The sequence below is a fragment of the Pezoporus flaviventris genome, unplaced genomic scaffold (genome assembly GCF_033815535.1).
Source record: "Pezoporus flaviventris isolate CSIRO_AGI_PZ_B2104156 unplaced genomic scaffold, CSIRO_AGI_Pfla_v1 ptg000002l, whole genome shotgun sequence".
NCBI lineage: Eukaryota > Metazoa > Chordata > Aves > Psittaciformes > Psittacidae > Pezoporus > Pezoporus flaviventris.
Window position 1 is genome coordinate 6,376,720 of NW_026892550.1, and position 26,498 is coordinate 6,403,217.

Sequence of the window (26,498 nt, forward strand, 5' to 3'; positions counted from 1 at the left end):
AGAGGTCCAAATCAGATTTTACAGTAAGATTTGCAACCGTTTCCCCATTACCAGTTGTTCCTTTTCTCTGTCTCATTTTTTGTACTTTTTCTGATCTAAATAGGGGACTGTGACATGTTTGGTTTTCAGTAAAGCAAAAGGAAGTGCTCACAGTGACTTTACCAGATTTGTCAGCCGGGGCTAATAAATTGACTTGCCTCATCTTCGTAGAAGCCGCACTCTCACGAGAGTTTTCCAATCCAGTATAAAAAAGAAGAAAACTCCCAATCACCCGATTAATAAATGTGTTCAGTCGAGCCCTTTATAAAATGCTGAATAAAGCAAAACATCCATCAGAACCAGTCCAACCAGCAGGACGCTGCTGCAGGTTTCAGTTAACATTTCTTAAAAATTAATATTTGCTCGAATTACTGATTTACATGTAATAAAAAATACAGAATGTTTATCTGGTGCAGTAGAAATACACCGCAAATTGCTATTACTTAGAAGTAATAACATTATCTGGCACTCTTTGTCTTCTGTTTGAGCAGTTTACAAATATAAGTATTCTTATTCCACTTTTAGTGATGAGAAGTCTTGGATAAAGAGGAATTTAGGGATGATTTAAAAAATATAAGCAGAGAAAAACAGGGGAAATAAAACATAAAGGATCCCAAATAGAGAAATTGAACCTGGATATAAACTGGGGAGGGTTAGAGGGGTGTCAGAAAGATCATAATGAGACAAAATGAAACATGTTCTAATACCTGTTCATTGAAAAGACACACAGCTCTGATTCATAAACAAGTTCTGACATCGTCACTCATTTTTCCATACTATTTCCGCATGTTTTTTCTCCAGAAAGAAGGTAAAGGTGAATCAAAAACACAAAGTCAATAAACACTTTCATATCAATAGAATGTGCTCTTTCACAAGTCACATCTGTGTCATCATTTTCCCATAATGTATGTTACATTTTACACACTGCCTCTCAGTTTCCTTCTTTACTACCAGTAAAAGCTACCTGGTTTTAGTAGTACTATTTACTGTAGCCAGTGTAGAAAAAAACTCCAGCTTTTGTTCTAGAGAAGGAGGCAGATTCTATACCAGACTTACAGTTCTTCCTCTTGCATGTTTCTTCTTGTGTCATTTCAAATAAGCCTAACCTCTGCTTCAGAACCAGCTAACTTAAACGTACATTGGGAAGGTCATTGAAACTGAATTTATCATTCATCCGAGGTTATGCTCAGCCTGACTCTGATGTCCTTCCCACAATTGCTCAGGTTTCTGGTTTTGCCCTGAGCTCTTTCATTTTTACCTCTCAGCCATTTCCCTTCTATCATTACGATAGTACTCTGCTGCTGTTCATCAGTGTCAGTAAAACGCTGAACGCTGTTCAGTTGAGTAGTACATTAACATTGGCAGCTGATGGCCGTCTGCATTCCTCAATGGATTCTGTGAGATTTTTAACAAGATGTCCTTTACAATAATAGCTTGACACTGAAGAGGTAAATCAGATCTTTTCCATACTGTTACCAGTATTCTTGCTTTCCTTGTTTGGTGTCATGGAAGTGGGTGGTAGCAGAGGGAAATGGTGGAAATCGTGATTCCTCCCTCCCCAGCATTTTTCTGTTCTTCAGTGCTGGAAACCTGGATACATTATTTCACGCATTTCTTTCCTGATCTGCACAGAAGTTCTGGTCTTTGTCCAGGTTGTCAGATGTGGAGATTCAGTAGACTCAGTTTTCTGGCTCTTGTTTTTGGTGAGAACAGCATCCCGAACAAGAGCACGGCTATTTTGTATCTCCTGCCCAGAAGTAGTTTTGATCTCATCACTTTTGCGTGTGGAATAGCTCGTCCATTGTTCATAGTGATTCTGTGCCACATCCTCATGTACAAATACCACCTCGTTAATGTACCTAAGTGAACAGCAGAAATTGCTTTAAAAATAAACTGATGAAATGTTAAGTGGAGAGCAAAAGCATAAAATACTGAGCAGATCAATCCTCCCTTTGCTTGTTAGTGGCTGAATGCTGTGTACGGGCTGATTAGGTTTTCCTTGCATTAAACTCCCAACAGTTTAATCCTGCCAGGAGAATCACATCACCTAACCAGCGCTCTCCTTCAGCTGATGTTGGTGATCCAGCAATCATACAGTCAAGATCTATGAAGTGCTGCATTTGGCTCTGTTGAAGGATTTGTGGATCCATCACCCCTGACAGTAGTCAAACCTGGATGCTGCTGCTTCTCCCCATACAGCTGGGAGCATCAGTGGTTCCTGTTGGCACCTTTGCCGTGAATCTGCGATGCTTGGTTGTGCCTTACTGCACAGGACAACCTCCTAGGGGTTCCTACATACATCCCAGGTGATGACACTGTTAACAGTGATCACTGAGGTATAACAATATAGCTATAACCATTGGTTGTAGCTCATGCCTGCATAGTGGGCATGTGTGTATGGACATGCATGTTTGTCTGTATTTTGAATTTTGCTTTATTTGCTTTTCCCATACATTCATCAGAACTGTAATAATAAAGACAGTGTCATTTTTCCCAGCTTACATTTCATTATCATCATCATCATCATCATCCATGTTTTGTGTGTACTGCAGTGTGGTTTTCTGGGGGCTGCCTTGGACACTCAGCATAGGGCATTGATCTTCACAAGAATTCCTGCCCAGTTACTGGAGTCACTCAGCCAGAGCACCCACACACTGAAGTTTTCACCTAATTCAAATGCACACTTTGGGGTCCAAATCTACTGCGTGCTCAAGGTTTCATCTCCATTGACCCGTAGCTGTTAGAACACACTCTCTAAAACTGGTAACTTTGCCTGACTATAAAAGGCAGTGGTGGGTTCGGACAGGATTAAGTTTGGCTTTATTCATGGTCAGAATACTTGGTTTATTAATCATTAGAGTATTCTGTGAGGTCCAGCTCTGCACTGGGACATCTCATCGTCTTTTTGTCTTCAGGTGGGTGATTCCTCTTATGCTGGGTTGTTCTAGGAGGGACGTGGGAAGTGTGTGGGCAGTTTTATGTACCGTGTTATGTACACATCGTGTTACATGCGCTGTAGGTCTGTATGTTACAGCAGTCATCCGTGTAATTTCTAGTTGTGATTGCAATGACTTGGAACTGCCTGTAAAAGTACCGTATGATCAGGGTGAATATGTGTGGTGTCACTATCAATGCAGTTTCCTCTGGTGTCATCAGTTGTGAGCTTCTAGTTCACACAGTCACTCTGTGCTTATTTCCTCAAGAGCTCTGCAATTGGCAAGGCTGATTTGGTTGTCAGAAGAACTGGGGAGCTGGAGTACAGGAATTTGGATTAAAATTGCTAAATGCCACCTTTCATGACCTGGGAGTATTTTATTGACCATCAGGTTACTATAAGCCCTGTGCTTTGAGTCATGTGCTCTAGGTTTTCATCTATATGCTCCAGGTTTTTAACATATTTGCCTCTCATGTCTTTCTTCTTAGGCTAGATAGTTGAACTCTGAAGTTCACTGATTTGACATCAAATTAGTCCCCTGGCTATCACCCTCTTCCATTCCTTCATTTTTTCACTGTTTTATCAACTGAATCTTACCTTGTACGTCTTGTGGCACAATTGAAATCAGATCTGTGACTTCTCTTCAAGCTTTTCCCTACTATAAAACAACATAAACTCAACAATATTAATGAATTGAAAGAACTGATTTAACAATTATCTTTGCTGGAAAAGAAAAAATGTTTCTCCTGTTTAACCATTTTCCCCTTTATGGTCCACTGGGGATTTTGCCTGTGAATAAATCTGCAGAACATGACTCATGAAATTACAGACAGGCTTCAATCTGTGTATTATTGGCCCATTTGAAATCAGTTTCTGCTACTGACAAGTGCAAAATTAATGTTTTCTATAAGCAAATTTTTTTTGCAGGATTTGAAGGCCTTGGTATTTTTGCTGATATTGTTTAGACAGATGAAATTATATTTCAGTTAACCCTGAGTAAAGAAAAGGGCAAATAAAAGCAGAGGAGGATTTGAAATTAGAAGCGGCTAAACCATTGCTATTCAGCATGAAATGTACTTTTACAGACAAATGTTTTCTACATTTTCTTTTCTACTTAAACTGCCCATATCTGAAATCAGTATCTGCAGAGTGCTCTAGAATGACCACGGTTTGGGTAACAAGTTCTTTTCCCACACTTGTGCAGAAGGTTGTACTGGGGAAAACTGCCAAGTTTGTGAACTAGAAGTCACCATGTTAACATACACCTAATCATACGTGTCTAAATATACATAGATATACACACACAACACAGTAGTGGTAGGACCGCATTCTTTCCCCACTCTTACATTCCAGTATGGTACTTCGGAGAAAGTAAACAATGTAGTATTTGGGAAAATAGAAAGTATCAGAAATAGATAGATAGTAAAATGGAATAGAAAGTAAAACTCAACACAAGAAAAATGACAGGTCCAGTGTTTCCCATGCTTCTAATCTAATCTGTTCAGGCTGTTATCAAAAGCCTTTCTTCATAAATAACTAATCATCTTTTCTCTCCTCCTCTTCCAGAGTCCCACACTCTGCTGGGAGCTGACATAGTAATAACATAGTAATAAACAAAGAGCACTTTATTTGTCTTGGAAAGGGCGCTGGACAGCCCTGGCTTCGGCCCAGCTGTGGCTGGAGGGGAAGGGAGGTCACAGCACATGGCCAGCACTGGCAGTGTGGGAGTGCCAGCACGCTCCATCAAACCTCACGTTTATTATGAACTTGTCCTTCATTCTGGGAGGGTGCCGGGGGGGCTGCGGCACAAGGGGGGGCACCAGGGGGGCTGCGGCTGCCCCATCCCTGGCAGTGTCCAAGGCCAGGTTGGAGGCAGCTTGGAGCAAGCTGCTCTAGTGGAAGGTGTCCCTGCCCGTGGCAGGGGCTTGGAACTGGATGAGCTTTCAGGCCCCTTCCAACCCAGACCGTTTGGTGATTCTATGTTTCCATGAACTTGCATAAACCCATAACTGACCTTTCAGTCTTCTGGCTTGCAATCTTTTGCTGGGGGTTGTTATCTCTAGAATTTTGCTGTTTCCTAAGGGTTTTTCACACTGACAAAATGCAAGGGTGAGACCCACAGACTGGCCTGTCCTGGAGGCACCTTCTGGGGAAGGAATGAAGGAAGAAAGGAAGGAAAGCAGACCCTTGGAGATATCCCCCCAGCACAGCATGGCAGGGCAAGAGGAGGGGAAGCAAGAGATGCACCTGCAGCCTTGTGTTTTGGGGGCTATGGGTTGAGACACAGCGCTGGGCTCCACCTGAGGTGTGTGCAGCTGACAGTGTGTTGATCCAGGATACCCCTGCCCCTCCATCACTCAACCGTGCCTTCTCAGTGACTCAGAAGTCAGCAGCTGCGTTGTCTGTGCAACGTGGTTGTAAAGAAAGCAAACTCTGATTGATGCCATTTACCTGGATCTTAGAAAGCACAACTGCTGGATCACATCCAAGAGGCAAAAGCCTTTACCAGTGAGTGGGCTAATGCCTGTCTCTTCCCTTCCGACAGAATGTAGCTGTGTCCCGATAGTATACGCACATTCCCAATAGTATATTCACATATAGCATGACAAGAGGTGCTGGGGAAGGCAAGGGACATGCATCTGAGGGCTATAAAACAAACTGAAGAGGTTTGGTTATTTTATATACACAGAGTGTAGCTAGAGGAGGGGAGAGCTGGGATCCCCTGGCCTCCTGCTGCTGCTTGGGAACTCTGTTTCCCCATAGTATCTCCTTTAGCCCATTTCTCAGTGTAAGGATTTAAAGGTGATACCCATATCTGTGTGACCATCTTGGCAGACCCATGGTAAATTAGCTAAAAAGGAGCTCTCTGGAAGGAAAGACTTTGCTGTGACCTTCTGCCTTGGTGCTTGAAGCCTTCATTGCCCTCTAGTGCCAGGCCAGGAGCAGGCTGCAGAGTGCTTGTTTCTTCGTGTCATTAATGTAGTTGTTTAGGGCAGTGTCTTATTTAGCTTGGATGAAGGCTGCACTGTGATGTGTAAATACTTACAGTGTTCCTGCTGAAATAATAACTGAAAACCCAGTAATGGCTTCAATGTTAAGAATGGGTTCCTTTGGCTGATACAGGGGGGATAGCTGTGTTTGAAATCTCCGTTATCCTCTTGCCTCCAGTAGAAATGCTTTGCAGCACACTGGTAACAGTCCAGGTGGGAGTAATTGATGGTCATAAAAGGAGGCAAAATCCAGCTTTTGCTGTTTCAATGTGATTTGAATTTCTGAAATCAGTTTTAGCACCTTTGCCACTGCTTTAGGTGGTACTTTTACAACACTGTACCTACACCAGCTCTGGGGCTTATTTCTGTGTCAGTAGGAATTGCAGGCCCTAATTAGGCCATGTTTAAGTCGTTGCTCTGTTTGCACTGCACTGACTACCACGGAGGAGTTTATATCAATATACCACATATCATATATATACCATATACCATATATCTCTGTTCTGAGACTGCAGCTCCGCAGCGTGGCTATCCATGCATGCAGTCACTCAGGATGGAGGCTTGAGCTCGCACCATGTGTGCAGCACATGCCCATGCTTCAGCCTGCCTTGTATCATGAATATGGGATGGGAGCTCTCTCCAGCCACAGGACATCTCAGTAATCTCTGCAGTGAGATTATTACAGCTCTTTTATTGTTCTATTGCATAGTCACAGGTTTTAATTTGTATGATAAAGGAATAGACTAATTTTTAGCAGGTTTTCCTGTGGTGCCCCTCACTTCTGACTTCAGGTCACATGTAACCAAGGGCGGACAGGCTTCCCAGGTAGATAGATGCCTGTGCCACATGTTCTGTCTGAGAGAGGAACTCAGTCCCTGCTCCTGCATGGATAGAGATCATGCTTCTCTGCAGTGGAGCCCTGAGGATAAGATACTCAACTACCCATAACTCTGTACAGTTGCTGAGGAATGATGACCTGCTCTGATACTTTACCAATGAATGATGCTGATGACCTGCTAAATGAGGCAGGACCAAATTTTTGGCAATGGTAGGGTGTGCAGCACCAGGAGTTTCTGTCCCACCAGCATGTGTGTCACCAAAAGCTGCTCATGTCTTTTATCCTGGAGCAGGGGGAAACGCAACTGCATTTAGAGAACCTTTTGATAGGAAATCTCCATCTGCTCACATGTATTGGAAAGCTCTCGGTTCTTCCATTTTCATTGCAGATTACCCACAGGGCACAAAACCTGGTAAAAAGGTGTTTCATGCTTTACTCTGCTAAGAAGAATTCCTTGTCTGTAGATTTTTGAATCCCTCCTTGAAACGCTGATCGCAGTCAAAGACCCACACCTGAGATCAAGAACATTTTTGTTGCCTCTCTCAGTCTTCAGAACATTTACTTTTACATTATCATTAAGCCAACTCACAGCAAAAATTTTTCAGTTCCTCATGAGTCATAATCATCACTACAGAGCTTCCCACCCCGGCTGTCTATGGACGTAAGAGTCATCACCACAAACCTTGCAGTTATGGTGTTTCCTCCTTAGGACATAGCGGCTTTTTACCCTTGTCTTGGTGACTGGTGAGAAACAAGCACCCCAAGTATGTAGTTCTATGCCATCCTGTGTGTCTTTGACTGTGGATATGCTGAAATGGCATGCTGCTCTTGTTCAGAAGTTCAGAAGCACACACAAGCCCAACGTTAGCCAGTGCTCACTGCTACAGGAATCATTTGCTAATGCTGTAAAATCCTGAGACTCATCTCAGCATCGGCTAATGAGACTGCATGTCAGGTTTGCAAAACAAACACACGCTGTGCTCCTCTCAGTCACGTCATAGCAAGTTTTTCCTTGCCTCTGATGATGCACAACTCTTCCTAGGTCTGCCTGAAGGATGGTTTTATTTTCACAGATCCTACCCAGGCTGACAGTAATGTAAGTTCATGGAGCCTGGAGTTTCTGTCGATAGTATCAAGTCACAGGATACACACACACGCTGGAGCTATATAGATATAGCTTATAGGTAGATAGAGCTTATATATAGATATAGCTTATATCCTTATGTAGATATAAGGAAGAAATTCTTTACTGTGAGGGTGGTGAAGCACTGGAACACGTTCCAAAGAAGTGGTAAAGGAGTAGTAGCTCGAGACTATGAGGACTGTAGTGATAGGAGAAGGGGTAATGGGTTCAAACTTAAAACAGGGGAAGTTTAGATTGGATATAAGGAGGAAGTTCTTTACTGTAAGGGTGGTGAGGCACTGGAATGGGTTGCCCAGGGAGGTTGTGAATGCTCCATCCCTGGCAGTGTTCAAGGCCAGGTTGGACAGAGCCTTGGGTGACATGGTTTAGTGTGAGGTGTCCCTGCCCATGGCAGGGGTGCTTGGAACTAGGTGATCTTAAGGTCCTTTCCAACCCTAACTATTCTATGATTCTAAGTATGGGCTGTACATTTTTCACTGCATCAAAAGATAACATGTGCAGATGCTGATAGACTGTTTCAGCCTGTATATGATAGATCAGAAGAAGGCTAGTACAGAACATCTGTCTGTCTATCAAGAAGCTGTTGATCTTTGGATCATGCTTTCAGAGTTATAACCATCTGACAGCAATTTGTCTCACCGCTGTCCTGAACATGCTGGCTCAAAATTCATTTTGTTCTTCTAATAAAGATGAGAAAACAAATTACCTAAAGGTAGATCTGTGTCATGGTCTTATAGAAGACAGTAATATTTTAGAGTAGTCCATATAGTTTATACTTCATATAGAATAATGGAGAACAGAAGTTCCACATTATTGTGTGATCAGAGGTGTAACTGAGTTTAAAGCAGCATGAATCTTTCCCACTACATGTATTAACCAAAACTCTTGCTGCTGATAGAACAGAATGTTCACTGATATTGCTTCAAATCCCATAGTGCAATAGGTGTAGGGAGTAGGATGTGCTTTGTTTCCAGGCAAAATCAGAAATACTTCTCCCACATTTACCATATCTCGGTAGAGTGAGAAACTCTGTAAAGTCCCTTGCCCATTTCCTTCTGCTTTATCACTCCTAAGTAAACTTCCCAATTCTTCACATTCATACTTCCGTATGAATATAGAAGTATATATAATGGCAATGATATTTGCTGTTAAGTATTTTTCATCATAGAAACTCGGAAAGCTTCCTAGTCATCAGCAGATTAAAGGCTGCAATCATAAATGTGAAGCAGGTTTGGCTTGATTTACATATGCCCTTTGCATTTTGTTAAACACACACCAGTGACGGAACCAGAGGGAAAATTCAGGAGTCACGGCTCATTTTAAACTTTATTTTAAAATAATCCAATTTACATACTATATAAACATGAAGTAATTCAGCAGCTTGACCCTGAGAGTAGGAGCTCTGATCTCTTAATCATAACATGGAATGTTTTGCATATGTCAGTTAAAGTTTCCATATCTCATTTTCCTGGTTTGTCAAGTAGAGAAAATAGTAATTACTTTCCTCTTAGGGTTGTTAATCCTTTTTAAGGAGTTTTAAGCACTATAAAGAGACAAATACCCTGTAATAGCATTCCTAGTAACTATGCAGCTTGGCTGTCTGCAGCCCAGAGGGCATGACTGGTAACCAGGGGCCGTAATGACAAGGGTTTCAGACACATCTTGATGAGATGTTATTACTTGGTTCACGTCTCTAGCCTGTTGCTGTGTTATGAGAACTGCTGCCTTCACCACTCACAGTTGCACAACTTCCTTCTGGCTTGTAAAGCTGTTATTTCTAAGGAATTCCTTTCTTCTGATAACTGGAAATGATTTCTCATGCAACAGGTTCAGATGCTGGTGACTGCTTTATCTCCTTTTTAATTTTAACATTAATGACATGATAGAAGCAGTCAGACCGCATCTTCCTTTTTCCTTCTAGAGCTTTTAATATATAAGGTCTTCTTTGAATCTAACAGTGTGGATTTAACAGCAACCGAAAACCAAGAGTCATTCATTGCTCAGTTCTTCCCAAAGGAAAGAAGGAAGAAATATCCATGGGCTAGAGGAACCTGGGAGCTAAGGCCAGACCCGTTCTGGCCAGGACAAAAGCATATAGGACAACAACATTAATTTGCTAACAGCTTTATTCCCTACCTTAAAAAAGTCAAAGATTTTTTTCCTTAAAAAACGAGAAAAACCTCATTTGGACTCACTTGTGCCCTGCAGCTCATCCTGCTCAGATACTCATACACAAGGTATACTGACCCCAGTAAAGCTTGTGATAGACACTTTTTCAAATAGAAGGAAATACTGGCACTCAAAAGCAGTGATAGTAAAGAAAAACTGTAGGCAGAAATGGCTTAGGAATATGGGAACCATCTCTTCCAGGCTCCAGGAGAAGAAAATTGATTTTGCATGTTGTACACAAAAAGGCTTTGTCCTGAATGTGGGCATGCCCAGCTGATGGGTGTTTTATCTAACTTATCAGTCACCCACCTACAGCTGTTAATCAATCATCAGTTTGCTATTTACTGGTTCAGCAAACAATATTCCTTTTTTATTCAGCTAACTGATAAGTGCGTGTTTCTGTCAGTGGGATGCTCTTACCCTTGTGGGACCCTTAGAAGTACCCTACAAAGTGCAAGAAGGTACAAGGTGAAGTAGTGTGCTCGTACCCTGTGGTCCCCCACCTCCAGCTCCCTGGTGAGATGGTGCAGAATGCAGTTGGGAAGGAAATGGCATCCCAACCTGCATTAATAGTATGGAGAGGCCTGGGGACCAGGTGTGAAGGGATGCAACTCAGTGAAAAGAGCACAAGGATGGGGAAGTATTATGAAGGAAGGCACTGGGGGGGGGGAATGATGATGATGTCTGGTATGGCTAACATGGAGATAGATAGAAGGATTTCTAAGAAGACCAGGAGGGAATGAAGAGCCCTAACCGAGCCCGCTGTTCCCGCACTGCCCAGCTGCTCCGTCCATGCTCCGCTGTTACTCCGAGCACAGTCTGCAGGTGGTGCAATTGCCTCGAGAAACGCCTTCGGGTCGGTCGGCCCGTTTCTCAGCGTGGCTCATCGCAGACGCAGAACTTGCACCGGTAACTGCTGTTCCGATGGCAGGACAGGTAAGAGCGCTACCCCAATCTTTGTTTCATTCCAAGTGCTTCCTAACTTCTTGGTAAGAGTGGTAAGTCTCCAGTTCACAGCACTGAGACAGTGATGCAATTGCTTTCCTTTATCTATGTTTTAATTAATGACTTCAGGCCCTGCAGCTAGGCTGAATAACCAGTACAGACGTCCAATCTTGTAGATAATGAGTAAGTCAATTCAGCCACAGGGATGCAAGTAAAATCTGCACAGAGATTCATGCAATATGTTACACAAGCAGCAGAAACAGGCAAAAATAGCCAAAGGGGGAAAAAAATCATATTACACAGTGTGCTTTCCAAACCTTCCAATCCCCTTTGTTGTAATGTACTACTATATGAAATGAAGTCAACAGATGCATTTATTTCATTGCTTTGGTGTTCTATAGCTCCTTCTATGGAATACCAGCAACTTTGGGATGTTCTATTATGTTCCATTGCATATAACTCCATGCCCAAGTTTTCAACAGCTATAGACCTGCAGTAAAATTAGATTCAAGCAGTCTAATGACTACAGCAGAATTGTCTTTGAGCAACTGAGCTGTTGTTTGGATATCTCATTTAGGCATTGCTAAACATCTTAGAGCAAAGGCTTCCTCCCTGCCACTTTGAAGTCCGTGGGATTTTTGATGTTGATTTCATTAATGGTAGGATGAAGCCTTAACGTTGCCTATGTATGGTATGAGGCTGACCTTTCAGTGCATCACAGTGGCTATGAGTGAGTCAATCAGATATGTGGATGCATCATCTCCTGTCTCTGTAAGACAATTCAAGTAAATGTCATCCCAGGTGCAAGCCAAGGAAATTCCTGCAATAGAAGAGCAACAAGGTCACAGAGAGCAGTTAACTATCTTTTTCATTCTTCATGCCTTTTTGTACCGATGTTTTCCTATAAGCAGTGCTTGTTGTGAAAATGCATTCCCCAGTGCTTGTAGAAAGATCAGAATCTGTAACACTAAGGAAGTGCAAGTATTTAGTGAAATGAAAAATGTGTGGTTTACAGATCTTGTAAAATATGGTTGCAAAATACCGTGTGGAGTTCAGCAAAGTGAAACAATTCTTCCAGTCCCAAGAGTTGCCTGCTCTTCTAACACACTTGTGGCACTGAACCACATTCCACAGGACCCATGGAGTAGCCATGTTCTCTGCATGTAATGAGATCTCCAGTGTGGTGGGAAATGCTCAGTTGGTATCATCTATTCAGTTATTTGGGATGGTAGGTCGCTCCGGAGCTGGAGGTCTCAGTGAGGGCTTTATCTCCCCCTCATGTAGATATGGCAGCGGAGGCACATTTAAAGTCTGAGGATTTATCAGTTCATGGACAGATTATAGGACACTCAGCTGTTGGACTTTGTAAGCTGCTTTCACAGCAGAAGAGATGGTGGAATTGTTCTGAGTCACAGTCATTAATAAAGCAGCCTATAATTTAGCTTTGATTGCTTTGGTAATGTAAATTTGCATGATTAGTCCATTAATGCTTATATGAGAAACATAGCTAATGTGCAGCAGTCTTCTCTGGCATTTAGTTTAAAAGCTGGATAGAGAAATAGCATAGAAAAGAGTTTCTTTCATGTGCACATGGCACTGGCTCCCTAGGATAGAACAATCTGTGCAACACAAATCTTACCTCATCTACATTAATCTCCTGATGTGACTGGAGAAAACTGCAGTTCTATTCTTCTCTGATTCCATAGGAATAATATGGTTTACTTATGGGATAAACAGATTAAAAATCTCAGATAAATCTAGAAAGTTTACTACATGTGATCTTTAGATTCACTGTTGTTTGTCCCTAACATTCTAGCTGGAATTGGCCTTATTTGTCTATATAACTATATATCTGGTATAGTCTTACCGTATGAATTACCTTTTCCAGTGTAACTGTTTAGAGGTGTACTACCAGCCTTTTGCAATCACTGGTTAATACACATTTATAATCATTCACTTTTTGGTAGCCTTCCATCCATCACTTCATACATGCATTCAGTAACTAGCGCAGTGAAACAGCTTAGGTAAACATTTGTGTTTCCTTTTTAAGGATAAGAATAATGAAGTATTATATAGGCCAAGTGGCTTGAGGTTTTTGGGTGAACAGCTTGGTTTGATGGTGTCCAGCCACTTAAGAGACCTGTTTTTCCAAAACAGGTAAGATACATACTTTCTGGAAGTCGGGTGCTTCTTAAGGGTCTCTAACTAGACATCTGAAAACTAAGTCACTGAAGCTGCTTCTGAAATCCTGACCAGCATCCTGTCTGAAGTCACATAACAAGTTAAAGGCAGGGAAAAATGAGTAACTGGCTCTTGCTTTCAGCTGACCTGTGATGCCTCCTTTGCCTACTCATTAGATTTCTCAGTGGCTTTTGTCTAGTGTACCCTTTTTGCATCTTGTAATTGCTTAGGCAGATACATCATCATATTCCTGCTGGTCTGTCATTATCATTCCTTTTCTGTGCCGTCTTCCACCAGAAGCAGGCCAGTCAATATGCTGGCACGAGAACACTGTTGCACCAATTACCTATTTTCTTGTATTTCCACTTTTTATATTTGCTGTGTTTCATGTTACACTTCCACTTGGAACTGTTTAACATGGGAACCATTGTTTCAGATTGTACAGCATCTAGAATAACCGCAGAATCATAGAATCAGGTCTAAGTTTATAAATTAGATACTTCGGGGTTCACTACACTAATACTATTACTCCTATGAAAGAATTACAGGATTTGCTTGTCATCCATGTGATTTTCAATCATCTGAAGTCAACTCAGTGCATTGTGAAAGCATTTAAGAACTTTATGCTTTATGCTAGAACATATTAGGGTGGGATTGCTGCTGAAAGTTGTTTCCAGTTTTCTGGGTGAGACCTATCAAATCTGTGTGTTAGGTAGGAACAAAGCAACTCTACTTACACCAGAGGGCAAAATTTAACCAATTTTCCCAATGCACAGTTTCTATTGCTTTTTTGGCTGAGAATGCTCTCACATGGCAGAATTGCAAGAGCATTTTGTGTGTGATGCTACAGAGCCACTCTGTGAGATTTATAGTAGACTGGAAGGATGATAAAGCTGTCTATGTCGACAATGTATTTCGTCACAGTAATTAAACATACAAAATTGATCACTTGATACATTTAATATTCATGGAATTACCAGTTTCTTTTCCTTTTTAATAAACAGAATGTAAAAATTCCTAATACACTCCCAGCTCCCCCAGTTCTTGTCCCAGCTGAAGCCATCCCTCCCTGCATTTTTCATAACTATTGTCCATGCTCAATGCTGTGCTTTGCAGATCCTGTCCTTCATTAAAACCTGGTTTAATATCCAACACATACTGTAGCTTTGTTATTTTATAATGAAAATCCTGAGAGAGCAAATCATAGTCATAAACCCCTCAGGAATGCAGTTTTATTACACAATTTTCTCAGTTTTAGCAGAATTGTATAGTTCACATTAATTAGTCCTTACAACAACCACTTTCAAGAGCAGGGACAATGAATACATTATTGTCCTCACAATGAAGTGGAGAAGTTGAATCTCATCTGAACCAGACAGCTTCTGGTGTTGCTCTCACAGGTATTACTGATGAAGCTTGTTGATGTGACTGACTGAAGTGCCTGTTTGATCTTTTTGCAAAGATAATGACTTAGGATTGTGACCGAGAGTGTTCATGATTTCCTGGGTGTTTATTGGCCTGGACCAGCGGGTTAAGTGAGGCACACCAAGCTACAAGTGCTGGGCACTGAAGCATTTCATCTGTGTATGCGCTGATGTCATTACAGCATAAAAATGTGCAATGGCTTCTGTTATTTCCATTGAGCCCTCATTCAGGTCCAAATTCAGCAGAGAAAAATGAGCCTGGTGTATTTTAAGCATGCAGATAGTCTCAGTGCTTTATTTTTACTTTTGATTTTTTTGTGTGGTTGAACTTGTCTGCCTGGTTGCTAACTTTGACATCCAGATTTTTATGTTCTTTACACGTTCCCTGCAACAGTTTTATGTCTTCTATTTCTTTTTTAAACATCAGAATACCTGCACAAAAGCATGTAGGTGGGGGGGGGGGGGGGGTAATTCTTAGGTGCTATTTTTCCCTGTTAGATGACAGTGTGTACTTTGTAGGTATTTCTTCCAATATTCCTATTGCGAACACTTTTTTCAATATATCCAGATCAGTACTGATGTGTGTCTTTGCAGGAAATCTTGTTCTTCTGTCTTCACATCTGAATTAATCTGGATTTGCCAATTAAAATGGGTTATCTTTATAACACTCTGTGAATTCAGGTGGTGGCGTTATCTTTGATCTGCATCAAGGCTTTCTAATCTGGAGACATTAAGTATCAGATGACCATCATTTTGGTTTAATGATTTAGAACATTTGAACATATATTTTTAGCGTAAGTGAGCACAGTGTTTGCATGTTCAAATTCTCTCTCTTCTTTAATCAGGACATTTTTATTTCTCCTTTCTGGAATAATTTTCCTATTCATTAGAAGTTTTACGATTTTTTCAGCATCTAAGGTAGGAACCCTACTATTTATACCATCATTAACTACTCAGCCCTGCCTGGTACTTTTCTTCTTACACAGAGGAGGAATACTCACACAATGCTTTCAGTAACACAAGCAAAACCACTGTGTTGTCATACAATTAAAGGCTGAATTTTAATGCACTTGCATGCACACACTTAATAAATTTAAGTAATTAGGTTTAATTCATGCTTCCCAGCTTTTGAAGCCCGGGCTGCACGTCACCTTTGGTTTTTTATACATAATTTTTAAAATAATACTGTTGTTATTAAAAACCCCAGAAGTATTCTATTACTTAGATTTTACTTCTAGGTTGTCTCACTGTGAAGTTTATTTATATAGGCGTGTATACCAAATACCACAGAAGAAGCCTTTAATGTTCATGGCCAGAAACACAGACTCATGGCTTCTGGGCTTGTTGCCTGATTTTGGAAGAGGAAATACTCTAGAGGTTGTAGACGCCTCAGCCTATTGGAATATGGTAACCTTTTCCAGCCCCAAATCCGAAATCTGTGTTGTGGCCCATGTTGACGCCAGTCAGATTTCTGCTGGAGACAGCCATAAACTGAACTCCTTGGTCTTTGCTGCCTTAAGTTCAGCAAGGGCTACTCCTCAGTCCAGTACTGATCTTTCCCCATCAGCCCCTGCTGACCTAACCTTTTTCCCAACAAAAATCTTAGAACTAATCTGAACATCCAAACTTCTGCAAGATGAAGACCTACAGTTAGATAGGGATGTCTTATTGGCACAAGCCCCAGCATCACCTTAGTAAAGTCTTCCACTATCCGCTTTTAACCCTACATTGTAACCCATGTCAACCTGAACCTTAAACCCTTGTCTTATGCTACCTGTGACTCTTGCCAACCCAACTCTTGATTATGTGTTATGTGGCTGAACTCATGGTCTTAAGCTAAGCAGCATTCATTATACACAGAGAGCACAATTATCACAGATTTTATGTGCTCACATGGAGCAGTTACATTCAGTAATAGTGCTTCAAGGCCCAGCTAGACAAATTAATGTTTTATATTGGTATGTTGTTTTCCTGAGCAGCTGAGCTCTCCCTTGAATGCTGGGGGGCATGAGGAAATGCAGCCAGCAAGTCTGGGGAGAAGTAACTGTACCAGGTTTAGTGATTACCTAGAATATAGATAGCAGGAGGTTCCCGTTATGGCCTGTGTGTAATGACAGGAGCTGAAAGCTGGTGAAACTCCAGCTGAGAGAAACCTCATATACCTGAAAAGAACAACTTTAGAAACAGAGTGGGTCCTATTAGTAAAGTTGCATCATTTTTCTCAAGAGTGAAAAGTGTCAGTTTTATTCCTTCTGGTAATCCATATCCTTCATTAACAAGACTCATGGGTAAAGATTTTAAACAGATATTAGAAAGCTAGTTCTCATTCTTCCTAATGGAAGTAACATTCACATGAGGTCACATTTCTTGTCGTCCAAAGAATGACATGTGGGATGTTAGAGAAAACAGGAACAGGTTAAAAAGAAAATGCAAACTCTTTGTCCTCTAACAAAATGAAAACCAGTGACAAGGACTGATTTTATTTTTTTAAGAAAAAAAGAAAAAAGAAGGAAAAAAATACTCTCAGTATGATAGTGAAACATTGCATTCCCGCAAGGAATCACTCCTTGTTATCTTGCTGTGACCTTCCCCTGAATTGTATTTCCAATTGTATAACCAAAGATACTGGCACAATACTACAACTTTTTTTCTACTAGCAGTGACTGGTCAGGCTAGAAGCAATGAGCTGTTTCTGAAGTATCTCCTTACCCGATCTCTGGTGGATCAGGAGAGAAATCCTGAGATTCTCCTTTCATCTCCTTTCATAGGTGCTTAGCTAATGCCTCTTGCCAGTAGGAGATACTTCCCCTGTGCATACAAGACACAGCAGAATGCTCTTACATTTCAGGTGTGCTGGGAGATCATAACCGAGAGTAGGCAAGGTCTTGTTGGTGTCTCCAGACTCAATATTGCACTAAGCACTGCTCTGATGAGAATCTTTAGCCTTCTCTTTTGTGGCAGCTTAGGAAAAAGAAACAATATATAAAATGCCAAAAATACATAGTTTAGATTAAATAGGGTTCTGAGTGCTGGGAAGAACTGTGGAAGAACCCAACTTATTGAGATGAATAGGCTACACAATGGCCAAAAAGATTTTCATGTTATCACAGGGAAAGGAATAATTTAAACTATTCATTTATCCTACTAGTTCCTACAGTCACTGTTATCATTAATTAACTCCAGATGTAACCCTAGGTTGACTATGGAAAATGTTATACAAGTGTTGAGCACCAGCCAGAAAAATTACCTAAATCCTTGGATGCATAAAAACCTGAAAAATACAGCGCCATAGTCAAGGGAATGGCTTCAACTGGCATGTTCTTTGTAGTTTTGCTCATTTCTAAAGCATTTGAGTTATAAAGCTGGCAGTGGAAATGATTAGTCATGGAGATGGGTGTATGGGCATATAGTGCAGAGCAGGTGACATCCCAGATTATCACAATGATGTGTTCATGTGCTCGTATCTGCCTCAAGATGTCACTAACACCAATAGTGCAGAGGAGGCCAGTGCTCAGAATTCACAATGCTGAAAACAAATGCCATGATATTAGCTAGGACAGGTTTTTTTTTTCAGAGGTATACAAATACTTCAGGACATGAAATAAGTATCTAGCAATGGAAATCTCACAAAGAAGTTATTTTTTAACTTTCCATCTGACAGTTTGTTGTGCCTTTCTCTGAAGTATTTAATGCTGAGTGCTGCTGCAGAACTTGGTGAAAAATTCATATGAGCTAGTCAGGACGTTCCCATATAGCTATATGTATAGCTCCTTTCATTGAGATACTATTACTGAAATGAATAAACTGTTCACTTGCATACCTATTTCCAGGACAGGATCTAACTGCTGTAAAGTACCGACCTGTTATTTGCAGTGTGAAACAAGCAATCAACTAACATGCTTTGTCTGGGAAGCTAGGGACCAGGTTAGGAAAGCTAAGGCCCAGTTAGAATTAAACTTAGCTAGAGGTATTAAAGATAACAGGAAGGGATTCTACAGGTACATAGCAAATAAAAAACAGACAAGGGAGAATGTAGGCCCCCTCAGGAAGCTCTCGGGAGAACTGGCTACACAGGATTTGGAGAAGGCTGAGGTTCTGAATGACTTCTTTGCCTCGGTCTTCACTGGCAAAGGCTCTGACCAAACCACCCAAGTCTTGGAAGGCAGATGCAGGGACTGTGAGAATGAAGACCTTGTGCCCACTGTAGGAGAGGATCTGGTTCGAGATCATCTTAAAAATCTGAACGTGCACAAGTCCATGGGTGCTGATGAAATCCATCCGTGGGTCCTGAAGCAGCTGGCAAATGAAGTTGCGAAGCTGCTGGCCATCATATTTGAGAAATCATGGCAGTCAGGTGAAGTTCCCGATGACTGGAAAAAGGGAAATATAACCCCCATTTTCAAGAAGGGGAAAATGGATGACCCGGGGAATTACAGAGCAGTCAGTCTCACCTCTGTGCCTGGCAAAATCTTGGAGCAGATTCTCCTGGAAGGCATGCTAAGGCACATGAAAATCAACAAGGTGCTTGGTGACAGCCAGCATGGCTTCACTAAGGGAAAATCCTGCCTGACCAATTTGGTGGCCTTCTATGATGGGGCTACGGAACCGATGGACAGGGGTAGAGCAGTTGATGTCATCTACCTGGACTGGTGTAAAGCATTCGACACTGTCCCGCACGACATCCTGGTCTCTAAATTGGAGAGACATCAATTTGATGGATGGACCACTCAGTGGATAAAGAACTGGCTGGATGGCCGCACACAAAGAGTTGTGGTCAATGGCTCAGTGTCCAGCTGGAGACCAGTAACGAGTGGTGTCCCTCAGGGAGCGGTGTTGGGACCGGTCTTGTTCAACATCTTTGTCGCTGACATGGACAGTGGGATTGAGTGCGCCCTCAGCAAGTTTGCCGATGACACCAAGCTGTGTGGTTCGGTTGATACCCTGGAGGGAAGGAATGCCATCCAGAGGGACCTTGACATGCTTGTGAGGTGGGCTGATGCCAACCTCATGAGGTTTAACCATGCCAAGTGCAAGGTCCTACACCTGGGTCGGAGCAATCCCAGGCACAGCTACAGGTCGGGCAGAGGAGAGATTCAGAGCAGCCCTGTGGAGAAGGACTTGGGGGTGTTGGTTGATGAGAAAATGAACATGAGCCGGCTTCAGTGTGCGCTCAGAGCCCAGAAAGCCAACCGTATCCTGGGCTGCATCAAAAGGAGCGTGACCAGCAGGTCAAAGGAGGTGATCCTGCCCCTCTACTCTGCTCTTGTGAGACCTCACCTGGAGTATTGTGTGCAGTTCTGGTGTCCTCAGCATAAAAAGGACATGGAACTGTTGGAACAAGTCCAGAGAAGGGCCACGAGGATGATCAGGGGACTGGAGCACCTCCCGTATGAAGACAGGCTGAGAAAGTTGGGGCTGTTCAGCCTGGAGAAGAGAAGGCTGCGTGGAGACCTCATAGCAGCCTTCCAGTATCTGAAGGGGGCCTATAGGGATGCTGGAGAGGGACTCTTCATTAGGGCCTGTAGTGACAGGACAAGGGGTAACGGGTTAAAACTTAAACAGGGGAAGTTTAGGTTGGATATAAGAAGGAAATTCTTTCCTGTTAGGGTGGTGAGGCACTGGAATGGGTTGCCCAGGGAGGTTGTGAATGCTCCATCCCTGGCAGTGTTCAAGGCCAGATTGGACGAGGCCTTGGGTGATATGATTTAGCGTGAGGTGTCCCTGCCCACAGCACGGCAGGGGGGTTGGAACTAGATGATCTTAAGGTCCTTTCCAACCCTAATTATTCTATGATTCTATGATTCTATGCTTGACTGAACTTCCTCATGTTAACACTAGTAACCAAGAGCTGGACTTCTGCTTTATATGTCTCACAAATCTTCACACAAGATTGTCTTGGAGGATGAGAGGTGTGGGTGGGGTGAGCGATACAAGGAAGGGACATAGATAGTTTTGTGTACAAAACACTCCCCCTACGCAAACGGTGCTCTGGGGGTGGCTGCTATTTTTAGTGTCAAACTTAAAAGCCACAGTCCAAAAATAAGAAAGTGTCACTACAAATAATAGAAGTGAAGCCAAGAGGTCAAATCTGGGCTCTTGCTTTTTTCTTATTTTTGAAGGGTGGATGTGTGGGGGCTGTGAAGATGCCTTCAGCGAGTCACTTTTGAGAATGAAGACCAGTGTGGGAATCAACTGTAGAGTGATTGAGGTGTTGATCATTTCCTTTTTCATAATAACAGTTGAATGGAACTTATTAGTAAAGCTCACATACTGTACACCTACATTTCATATTTTTAGAGAGCTTAACCCAAGATGCCATAGGAGGATCTAGTCCTTCTTTTGACTTAGTTACTTGTTTAAAAAATCTGGTTTAGCATGGCATGTATTAATAATACATGCAGCAAGGAGGACTGTTTATGACCAAAAATTAGGACACAGTAAATTAAGGAGTGAAGTTAAAATCTCCTCTTTATCCAGAGTTCATTCCCCATGAGAAATTCTGCCCCTACATGGAGTGAAGTAGCCAGTCATCTCTAAACTCATCCTTCCCTACTCCACTAATATTTCCATGTGTTTAAGTCTCTCCAAAAGTACTAGATATCTCCCTTGAATGTGAAGATGCAAGATGAGTCTGTTTGGCCTCATGCTGTGTAACCTTGGGGGCTTAGGCTACAATCGATTTAGGCGCTCAGGCACCTTTAAAGCTATTGGGACTTCAGAGGGAAATTTCACTAAGTGGAACCTGTGATGTTAACAGTGAACTGAACCAAACCCAACCCTAGACATGCAAAGCAGCTTCTATAACTTCTTAATCCTCTAATTGACAGTGAACCATTAATTTCATGTTTCTTTTGATTCCTACCAGGAAATGAAAGACCTCTCAAGGGTAACAGCTGAGCCTGCTGTGCCCCTCACCCTTGATTTCCCATGATCAGTCCCATTGCATATCCCTGCATATGGCTGTGAGATTATGTTTGTGTGGTCTTCCACCTACATCTCTGTGCATGCTTTATATTGCTATATTGTTGGAATGCAGATACGCATCTTTGTGAATGGAAATGGCGGAGAACCACAGCTTCTCTCCTTCAGCTTCAAGGAGAAGGTGGAGAGAAGTGGAAACGCTGTACTAAAGCAATCACAGAATGGTTTGGGTTGGAAGGGACCTCTAAAGATCATCTAGCCCAACCCAAATGTCTGGTGTCTGAACTGAAGATAGGCTACTGAGACATCACAGGACCTCTCATTTTAAAGTCTTACGTGTTCAAGGCCACCAAATAATTACAGATTGTTAGTGGCCTCAGCTGGAACTGAAACAGAAGTTTAAGACTAAAAGGTGCTGATCTGAGTCTCTGGTTATAAACATTCTTCTCTAGAGAAAAATAAGTCAGGAGGAAAGAGGGTTAAAACAAACTTGAATTAATAAGGGAAGAATATAATTTATATTCTGCTGACTCTCGAGAACTGTTCTGATGTTTGTTTTGTTTGGCCCTTCTATCTACATCACGATATGAAACCCTACAGCTTGAGTTTCAGTGATTTCCCTTTGAAACAAGATAGTATTTCAACTCTCCAAAGACTGAACTACCACAGCTGTGATGGTAGAAATGTGGAATAACTCCGCTGACCTCAGTCTCAGCTGCTCTAATCAATTTTATGAGGTATGTCTTCAGCTAAGCTCTTCTGTCACTCCTGTATGTGAGGCAGTTTATGTGGGATGGTTGGGTTTTTTCCCTTTTGCAAGTCTTTTCTAATGATAGCAGTGCCTTCTGAAAAGCATTGGATTGACACTCTGGACATCAAAGCCTCTGCCAACAGAGTGCATGTGGAAACACTGTCCAGCCTATGTTCTTGAAGCATAACCTGAAGGGATCATTTGTTAAGAGATGAGGATAATTCAGTCTCTAAAGCCACTCAAGCCCTGGCCCTAAGCAGCGAGAACAAAGATCAGTTTGTCTCCAGACTCCTTCACCTTTTTCTTTTTGCCAACTCTTTTGAAAGCATTTTCCAATGTCTCATTCTTTTAGATAGTTTGACAATAGACTGAGTAAATCTCCCCTATCTCATGGTCGTAATTCTGGTCAGTTCAGGAAGGGTTGCTGTTCATTCAGTCTGGTTCCTTTGGACACCCACCCCATGTAGTTAATATGTGGCTCTTACATCCTGTAAATGACGTGACATTTCATACCTGGTCACCAGTTGGGTTAGTCATGTCTGGTCACCAACATTTAGTTCCGAGTTGTTCTCTCCCATCGCTTTTTCTCATAATTTTACTCACATTTTCTGTCTTTTGATTTCCAAGTTGTCTTGGTTGATGAGTTACAGCTCCTACAGGCTTTGAGCTGGCTGTGTCAGCTCAAAGGTCTGAAGGTGGTCTCAGCATGCTGCTGGTGCCACCAGATAGCATGCACAGGTCGGGGCAGCAGATCTGTGCTATAGGATCTCATTTCACTGAGAGCTACAATGGATGTGAAAGGTAGTGGTGATAGAAATATTTCTTGGTTTCTGTCAAGGCAGATGCTTTCATGCAGGGGACATGCACTTTCATTGATATAGCAGCTATGTTATCTCCAGTCTTACTAGAATACACAGATTTACAACTGCTTATCTCAGATGTGAAGGAATGTTCTGGCCTCAAAGCATCTTATTTTGTGTCATTTTCAAGAGACAGAAATCTTTCAGAAGCCCTAAGGGCTCAACCATTGCTTCTTGATAAAAACATTTCATTGTGCTTTGTCTGTGATGTTATCTTCTGGGTGAAATCTGAGATCCCTGCATGCAGAGGGTTCTTGCAGCATCCCTCTAGGACAGATTCTGGGGGTTGGTTTCCTCCAAACATTATTGTTGCAGAGCAGCAGATTATCATTTGGTCTAGTGTCAGTAAAAAAGCCAGTAATTATCATGTACTTTAATTCCATTTATGTATTTGTAGCATTTCTTAATACATGTATTTCTTAACACATAAGTATAAAATCTAAGTTTCAATGGATGAAGCTGATTCATAAACCTTAGGCAAGTATAGGTACAGAATTACCTATGGAAGTTGTGATGCATAGTGCTGTGCAAGTGACAAGAGAGGGAAGCCTTCAATAGTTATGTTGAAAAAGGTGGGTTTAGCCCCACTCCCCTCCCCGTATGTCCTGCTACCAGATGGGAAAACCTGACTTCACACTGTCACAGCTGCTGACAGGAGAAGGCACCTTTCTGCCAAAGTTATGCTTGCACCTCCATGGCAATGCTACTGACGGCCATGGAGAAGGCTTGTCAAAATACCTTTCTAAATGGATTAGAAGGGAACAAGTTTTGCAGAGATAAACTGCATGCATTAAAGAGTCTGTGCAAGAGACCAGTTGTAACAGATACCATTCTTTGTGGTTCTCTCTGAGGAATGTATCCTCCAACATGAAATGTAAAGGACAGCAGAGTTCCTAACCATGGGGATCAAGGAATCTGCACAAACAATTGAGTGGATACAGAAAGTTATTTCTATCATGGATTAAGCATATTTTTTTTCTGTTTCTTCACAAATATTTTATAACGTCTTTTTATTTTGTCATGTGGCTTGAATGTTGTAACTATATATTTTTACTTCCTATTTATTTGTATCCCTCTGGAGACAAGGGTGGTTTAAAAGTAGCTGCCTAATCTTAATTTTAATTCGAAAGATGTAGAGATCCTTAACACTGGAACACCCCAAGCAAGTTTTTAGCTTCTCTTACCTGGTCTAAAATACCCAGAGGGTAAGAGAACTGCACAGGCCAGTTTGAAATGATGGGACGATATCTATTACATTGATGCTCATGAGAGGACATGCTGGGAACTGGAACTGTACAGTTGGACTGCAGTTTCTGCCCATAAGATTCTCCATGCACTTCATCATATGACACTGCATGTGAAATATGTTATCCTCCTGCAGCAGGAACACAAGCCTTCCTGCTGTATTTCCTCCAGTAAAAGGGTTTATCTTTACAGTCACTCTATACCTTATAGAGACTTGATGTGCAGCAGTATATGTAGGCCTTTGTGGTGCAACAGATTTGCAAGCAGTGCTATCAGAGCTCATTCTCAGACAGCAAGCTGAGTAACAAAGCCATATGAAGAGTTGTAAAGCTCTGTGCCAGCTGATTTAGCCTGTGTATTAGCTGGACTACTTAGCCCAGATGGAAAGCAAGACTAATGCAGTCGCTCTGCTTCTGCTTTCTGAGCCAGTTTGTTCAGAGCCAGCTCTGACATTTCTGCACAGTAGTGTATTGTCTGTGCATTGTCTGTGTAAATATACTCTCTGTGCCACAAATCAAATCACTTCATAGCACCCTTACTGCTCCCACGTGCCATTCCTCATACCTTTATATGTCCTGGGCACCCCTTGTATAGGATTTGCAAGTGAAAAAGGCACAATTTTCCCCATGTTATTTACTAGTAGCGTTTGTATTTCCTACCCTAGATCTAGCTTACACGTATTTTTCAATGACTTTTAATATGAAAATTCCTTGATGCTGCTGTGAGATGGCTTCTATTTTGCAATACCAGCACAAAAGAGTATTTCATGCATTATTTCTAACGTAGCTGTCAGTGTTGGCAAACATATTCCAGTGAAAAGATTAACCAGTCAATACAGCAGCAGTGTACAAAGCAGACTAAAAAGTAGGCTAAAAGAAAGACATTTCTAAGTGGGTTATCTTCACATGGATATAAAACAGGGAAGAAAATGAAATACTGTTCATCAAAGCTATGATCAATTATGTAAGGGCTGAACAAGGGCTACTTATGAATAATTCTCCTTTGAATTCTAACTGTCTTTTAAAAACATAAAATACAATTTGGAAACAGATTATGGAGCACTGGAGTGTAAACGTGTAGGAAGGTCTGGGGAAAAAATCAAGTATACCCAGTTGTGGTGAGATATATACGAAAAACCACACTAAATGTTGGTGAATGTAAAGGAGCAGAGGTGGAGAAAATTAATCTGTACCACAGCGTTCAAAGAAGAAGCACCAAATGTCCTTATGCCATCTGGGTGGAAGGAGGCCTTTGCAGGAAATAGGGAATGTGTCCTTCTGGCTGTTTATTTGCCAATGGTGCAGTCCCCTCACCAGAAGTCAGGATGCTGTATGACTGAGCTGACTAGCAGACTGCTCACCAGATAGAAGCATCAGAGTCAGACACGATGGTGAGAAAGGCATGCTAGTGCCAAAGCCTCGTTTCCATGACAGCTGATCCGGTTTAGAGAAATCTCTAAGAATTTGTAGCAAATTGCCTAAGAGTTGACAGCAAATTTAGATTTAGACAAGGAAATTCTTAAGGAAATGTCTCAAGGCCTCAGGTGCCGCACAGAGCGTAACAAGTATTGGAGGGCGGATAAGAAAACATGTTCTAGGGAAGTTGCTCTGAATTTTCAGTCGCAGCTGCAATTCTGTACAGATGTTGGTGTAAGTGTCAGCACTCCAAAAGGTGAGTGAGCAATGACTTGTATTTGTTTAAATTATCTTTGGTACTAGTGAAAATTGGAATTTCACTCTAGCGGCATTTAATATTGTTAATGCCAAAATAGATCAAGAAATATCAGTAGGCCATAGTCTGCTTTTTCACAATTCCTGGGTGCAAACAATGCAGGCTGGATGACGTAACAGTATTTATGCCGGGAGCTGCATTTTACCATCATCTGACTTGACCGCAGTCCATCATTTTCATGTGATGTGGGTACATCATATTCCTTCCTCCAAATATAAACTAACCCCCTAAGTACTTCTGCATTTTCTGAATCATTATTGACAGTTTTATAATTTCCTTTGACTGACTGCCCTTCTACAGTAGCTGGGTTTATTTTCTTCCTAAT

General features: G+C 41.8%; 1 long non-coding RNA gene across 1 annotated transcript in view; it reads left to right on the plus strand.

The window, feature by feature from the left end:
- The window catches only part of LOC133276736 (uncharacterized), a 238,759-nt gene that overhangs the window by 160,300 nt on the left and 51,961 nt on the right, over positions 1–26,498 (plus strand). The gene's annotated exons all lie outside the window — the stretch shown is intronic.